Raw genomic sequence first — 6856 nt, forward strand, 5'->3', positions numbered from 1 at the left:
TCAGGATTTTACCAGGCAACAGTACAACTATGTTTCTACTCTTAATCTGCGAATACTTCCTTCTCTGCATGTTGTCACACAAATCCCTTAGAAAAATTTCATTTCATTTTACTTTGCTTTATCTGTCTAAAAGGTATCCTAAGCAGCTAAAATCCTAATCCAAAGGTCACTTCTTCTAATTTAGACATCTAAATTTGTTCTGTAATTAATGCACCCCTACCATTGTATATCACCTACTGTACATGTGCCTCAGGATCCTCCTCCTCATCTTATTTAATCTAATTCTGAGACAAATGAGTTAAATGAGTGGACTATGGAGTAAGAGAAGATGACTAGATGTCTGACTTTTAAACAACTAAAATTAAAAAATATCTATCCCAAGTTTTGTTCAGTTTTCTTCCATGTAAGACTTCACATATGATTATTTTTATGAGGTGGATTAGATTCTAAATTGAAAGATCTTTTTCAGCCCATACAGATGACAGCAGAAGATATGGTATTTTGCATGTTTCAGCAAGGATTCCTTGCAGTCCCTTTCAGTCATTTATTCTTAATTAGAAGTAGATTTGCTCTAGTCTTACTCTACAGCCAGTGAAGAAAAGCGAGTACCTTCAATGCAGTGTTTATGGGTGTGCCTGCCTTTCTCCAGTGAAAACAAAGGAAGTCTCAAGCTGCTACAGTGCCACCTTAGGTACTTCAGTTAAACGATGGGATGAATGCATGTATATCAGCTGCAATGCTGGGGCTTGTCATCAATTTGAAATCCACTTTAAAATCTTACAAGTATAATATAAATCATATGTGCGAGTCATGTGCTTGTGTGGGGGTACGTGTACTACATACATGTATGCACAGTTTATGTATGCTTATACTACAACAAAGAAAAACAGCCTGGTAATATCATCTGCAAAACAGTGAAGCCAATTTTCAGAAAGATGTGGAAAAACCTTACATGCAGGTCTCAGCTTAAATTATTTTTTTAGAAGTGAGTTTTATCCAGTTGTACAAAGAGGAATGATACTTCCAGTGCCAATCAAATGCAATAGTGCATTTGTTCCAGTTGAGAATGATTATATGGTGAGACCATTTGACTCGACAGAATACTACTAATAAAAAAGCTTAGTAGCAATAAGGAAAACTTTACTACTGACCTCTGTAAAGACTTATTGCTAAGATTCATATTGTCAATGACATCCAGGATCAACAATGGTTGCAAGCAGGGAACACAAAATGAAGTTGTTTGGTTTTGGCAACAAAATATTCTACATTTAGCAAAGGCATATGTCTCAAACTCAAATGACTTCAAATTAAAGCAAAAAATGTTTTGAAGTGTCGTCATTTGATAATCATTTACTTTAAAATAAGCAACATATTTCTATCTAATGGGATCCACATCTTTAACGAGTGAACCAACAGTGTGACAAACAAAAAGCAACCTGCTCTGAAATGTAATTCCAAAATAAATTACATCTAGCTCTTGTTTTTTGTTGTTGTTGTGCTCTGTTTTCCTTTTCTGGCCGCCTGTAAAACTCCCACAATTTTTTCATTGCTACAATGACAAATGCTATGAGAAAAGACCTGGTCCACTGCCAGAAATCTACTCTAGACTTCAGTATATGTTTCTGCTTTCAAGAGTCAATTGTTTTCCTTTTCTCCCAGGGGTTACTAGCTACCTTATTACCAGAAAGAATGACCCCCTGACAGTGCAATTGAGATCCAGAAACTCAACAAAACTGTAACCCCTCCAGTGGCATCAGAATTCTAATCAACAGCAGAGGGTCTGGAAGACAAATGTACTTATATATAAGGCCACCATATTAGAAAGTGGTTTATCTATTTGCAAAGAAACCTATCTCTATTTGGTTTCCTCTGATATTTTTATTACCCTCTTTCTTGTAACCTTGTCATTGCTAGTGTTCTTAAGCAGGAGAGTTTTTACAGCATGGGAATTACTGTGCTCATTTCACAGAATTTGCTGTCTATTTCTTCTCTTGCAATCTGTGTTGCAAAGCATATGACTAGAGCTGGAAGCCCCAGTCATTACACATTTTTTTCTCTTATCCAGTTTAATTCACTAGCAGAACAGTTGTTCCTTCAGTATCCTTATTACCACATAAGAAACATGGGTACAGCCTTGATACAGCAGTGGAGAATGAGCTCAGAATATTAAGGAGAACTTAACAGAGAATACACCTCGCACTTGCAAAGGCATGCACTGAAATATCATCATACAATAATATTTCTCAAATATTGTTATCACTAAAAGTATTCAACTCATTTGCTGGATCCTTTTGTGTACCCAAGATCTGCTAAACTAAGTCGTTTCAGACAAATACATATAAAGGTATTCTGGGGCATGTGACTGTAATCTAGTTGTTATATCTGTACATGTGGAACTGTGCCCCAGAGTCCTGATATTACCAAAATCTGTGCCTCTAAATTGCCTAATTTTTTTTTTAATGTTAGTAAACTTTCAGAAAATTTCAGTGTGAGTTAAAGCTTGAAAAGTTTCTTATTCTGGTGACTTTGTTACCAGAATTACTTGACATGTGGGTTAAAAAGAATTTTTTTTAAGACCATCCAACCACATGGTAGGAAACAAGGTACCCATGAACCAAAGCACAGCTCCCAGATGCTCCGCCATCTGACTACCATTACACAGAAATTGGGAAATACTTCAGACCATTGTAGGAAAAAGATTCTCAAGATATAGAAGGATAAAAATATCTAAAAAATAACCAAAAGCAGACAGCATGGCAGAACACAAGCACACAAAACCCCGCTGCCTTTAACAGAGATTTCGGTGAACGCAAGAATTTGCAGAGACCGGAGTCTTCAAACGGCATCATGGCCTGAGGTGCAAAAAAACCCAGGAATAATGTTCTTCTCAGAACACTCTGGGAAGAAGAACAAGCAAGCATGAGGTCAAAAAAGAAATGTTTTTGTTACCTTTCTCAGACAAAAGTCATCACATTTTACCAACAACAAAATAAAATGTATTAGACCCTTACGTGATACCTGGAAGGAGCAGCAGATGGCCAGCCTCACACCTTCAGAACAGGAGCAGTACGAATAGCAATAATGTGATTTTTCCTGCACTGTCCTACCAACAAGATGTCACCATAATGCAGAGAAAGTGCCAAGTGTTTGCCCAACTTTCTCTGCTGAGGCACAGCAGTTCTGCTACAGACAGGTGAGAGCGAGGAGGCTGTGAAAATGGCTCTTCTGCCCCAGAAATCAGGCTGTAGTCTCTGGCAAGGGCAGATGAAGTAATGTTCTGAATTTTACAATGATACCTTACAGTAAGCACTGTGTGACTGAGCTCTTCCCTTGTCAACAGTCACACTGTTGACAAGGCAGAGTTGTCTCCTCTGGTAAAGAGACAGGCAGAGTTGCTTCATGCCTATGTTTTGCTCCTGCAAATCTAATTGCAGGATTGAGGCCTTAATTAATAATCAAATGGGGGAAACTGACAAGTGCATCTTTTGGCACTGATGTAAAAAAATATATGACCTCTTATTATCTCACATATTAGGTCACATCTCTTTAATTCCTATTCAAAAGCCTAGAAGCAAGTTAAATGGATTCCTTATACACATTTAAGTACCATACATTAAAAATAACATGCTGAAATAATGCTATCAGAGTATGAGACCTACTTGACTGATGGAATATTCTTCTAAAAAGAGCTTCCCTTACACAAAATGAAGGAAAATCTAAAGATAATAATGAATAAGAAAGTAGCTTCTTCTGCCAGACCCATCAAGTTAAATGGCTCTTGTATTGTTCAAAATGTGTACAATGTTGTGTTTTGTGGCAGAGGGTAAAGAGAGGGAACTTTCAGTAATGTTTTGATGAAGCAACAAATAAAAATAATATTTTGACAGAGAGCTCATCTTATTAGAAAAAAAAAAGCATGTCTCTGATTTCTCTGGCTCAAATAGAAATCCCTTAATGTGAAGAATATTGAGGTTGTACGTAAAGCCTTATAGCAATACTTAAAGGAAATGTGCCATTCGCAGCAGAACATGCAGCATGACTAAAGACCCTAAGAGCTTGGCATCATTTGAGCTTAGTTTTAAATACCTATGATAGACATTTTTGGAATATGTTTCCTGAAAGTAATATCAAGGACTTACTTCAGCATTAGCTTGTGCATGCTAATAGGTTGAACTGGTGCTCATATACCAAATAAATACAAAAAGGATTAGCTTCTCTTTATATACAAAGTTGGGGGTTTTATTTTTTATACCAGTATTGGGATTTATTTGCCCTCCTGATGAAATGTTTACCTCACTCTGCCTCATCAGTATTAACCTCACAGATCAACAGATCTTCATATCGACAGAATAGAGAAGTCAATATCACCTTATTATTATTTAATAAGTATTTCATTGTCAGTAACTGAGTGAGAACAAACATCTGTGCAGTATAATGGCATGCACTTTAATTTTGCAAGGTTACTGTCTTGCATATGTTTGACAGAAGAAAGCCAACCCATAGTAAAAATCCCCTAGTAATTTCAGTATATGAAATGACAACATGTTGAAGGACATCTAAATTGAACAAAACGGGGTTTTTTAGTCGCAGTTTTGATATACAAATATTGGACGTGTTTTACTGAGGCTTCCGACTATGATTGATAGGAGATGCATCAATTTCAAGGTTTGTGAATTTAAGTAAATTGTTGCCAGTGCTATCACTTTTTCTTTGTATTTTTTTTCAAATAATGTCCTTACAGAGAATAGCGTGTTACAAATTGAGACAGGATATACATAAAGCATCAATTTACCTTGAATACCCACTTAAAATAGTAAAAAGAAAATAGCTGTGATAAGAATGTTATCACAGATAACAACATCAGAGTTGTTCAGAAAACTCCAGAGTATTTTAAAAAAACATTGCTTATGAATTTTCTTCTAAATAGTTTTTGCTACTTCTGTTTGGAAAATACTTTTCTTGCCTTTCATTAAAAGGAAAAATGTAATATTTATTTTAAAAAATAAAAGTAGTAGTAATAGGTCCTAGAAACTTTTATCTTTGTCCTCAGAATTTAATTCCTTTACATTATATATCAGCAAAAAAACAAACCCAAACTTGTATCAACTCCTTTCAACTTCTGGGAAGTTTATTAACTCTTCTTACCTTCATGGTAATGCTTTATTTGACTAAAAAACCTGAAGAGCTTTGAAAACAGACAGTGCTTATGCATTGTGCAGCAAAACTTATTGTAGTTCCAATGCCTTCAGAAATTAGCTGTGTCCGATTTTAACTAGTTTTCCCTAGATCGCTTCTTCTCTGATGACGTATGGCTCAGGATCTGGTGAAATGCACAGATACATTTTAGTATTTTTTCCAACACATGGTCATAACTTGTTTCCATGTGTTGTGTCTATGTGCCTACATGCCTGTCTATATGCATAAAGCAATGTATATGCTATATGTGTGTGGGTTTGCTTTAAACATCAGATTCTATAAATGAATAAAGACACTATCTTCATTTCACTGTTCTCTAAAGGGGCAACATGGAATGAATTCTGTAAATTTAACTATACATGTTGCTGATTAAAAGCTGATGGTAACAATTAATATACAAGGGGACAGACTAGTTTTTCTTCTAACATTTTTTGAGGGGAAAAAATGAAAATTAGACAGAAAAGAGCATTTCCAGATGTGACTATATAGGGCTTGATTTGAAGCACTTTTGTTATCTCCTTAATAATGCATATAAGAATGATCATGTGAAATGTTTGCTAAAACTCAGTCCTAGTAGATATTTGCGCTTATGAATTGATTCCTTATCCATATTTTATGGAGAAATAGCTCAGCACTGGATTACAGCACATTATTTTCCAAACTCCTTATTAGATTCTGCATATCTCTCTACTATGCCTCCAGGCTTAAATTAAAAACAAACTTAAGAAAAATTTAAAGAGACAACACTCAGAAACTTATCTTTTTACAAAGCTTCTGAAAGTTCATAATTATCTTTGTCCCTAATAGGCCTGCCTTTGAAATAATTTGATGGCTAGGTTTGTAAATTTGCTTGGAAAGATCTGGCATCCCATAGTCATTAAGGGGAGTATATATCACAAAAATGATTTTGCATATAAATAATGGTGTACAGGATTTGGCTTAAATTGTCTGCTTTCATTTGATTTTTTTTTCCTCTAAGATAATTTGGAGGCAAGCAGGAAGATCAAATTGAACACAACTTGGAAATGAAACTAGGATAATTGAGCTAAGTAGGTTGAACTTGCCAGTCACCTGTGACCTCCTCCTAGTGACACATCATTTCAAACAGCTGAAATGAGAGGGCCTGCATAAAGTTCCACAACATAAATATAGCAAGTGGAGTTTCAGTCTGGAACCGTGCTATCCTTTGTAATCTCTTTGCTTCATCTGTTGAAAATGGAGGGACCAAAGCACTGGGCACCACTGCCTTGAAAAGGTGTTTGGCGTCCAGTGTGTTCAGGGAACTTGGTGGAGGGGACAAGAGGACCACTGTGGGAGGGCCACTGTGCAGGGTGGTAGGTGAACAGCACATCACTGGACCTGTAAGAGATGAGAAAGTGAAGCTTCACAAGTAAAACAGCTCAAGATCTCCTTTAAAAACTGCTGCAACTGAAAGTTTGCAGTCATCCCTGTATGTGAACCTAATATTTTGCTGTTCATTTTGAAGTGATTATTCAAAACACCGTGGCAGCTGAACCCTCCCTGCTTTCAGGATAATTATTTCTAATCGTGATTGGCAATAATAGTAATTGCCATATTCAACCAGCACCCAGTAGTAACGATTATTATTATTATTATTATTATTATTATTATTATTATTATTATTATTATTATTATTATT

General features: G+C 35.8%; 1 long non-coding RNA gene across 1 annotated transcript in view; it reads right to left on the minus strand.

Moving 5' to 3' along the window:
* Positions 1–5030: 5030 nt before the first annotated feature.
* Positions 5031–6856, minus strand: part of LOC113946696 — a 12336-nt gene continuing 10510 nt past the window's right edge. The window contains exon 3 of the long non-coding RNA XR_003527521.1: positions 5031–6555. This is a non-coding gene — a long non-coding RNA (uncharacterized LOC113946696). The remainder of the gene's footprint in view (positions 6556–6856) is intronic.

Source organism: Corapipo altera, unplaced genomic scaffold (assembly GCF_003945725.1).
Source record: "Corapipo altera isolate COAL_440 unplaced genomic scaffold, ASM394572v1 23b, whole genome shotgun sequence".
In the NCBI taxonomy this organism is placed as follows: domain Eukaryota; kingdom Metazoa; phylum Chordata; class Aves; order Passeriformes; family Pipridae; genus Corapipo; species Corapipo altera.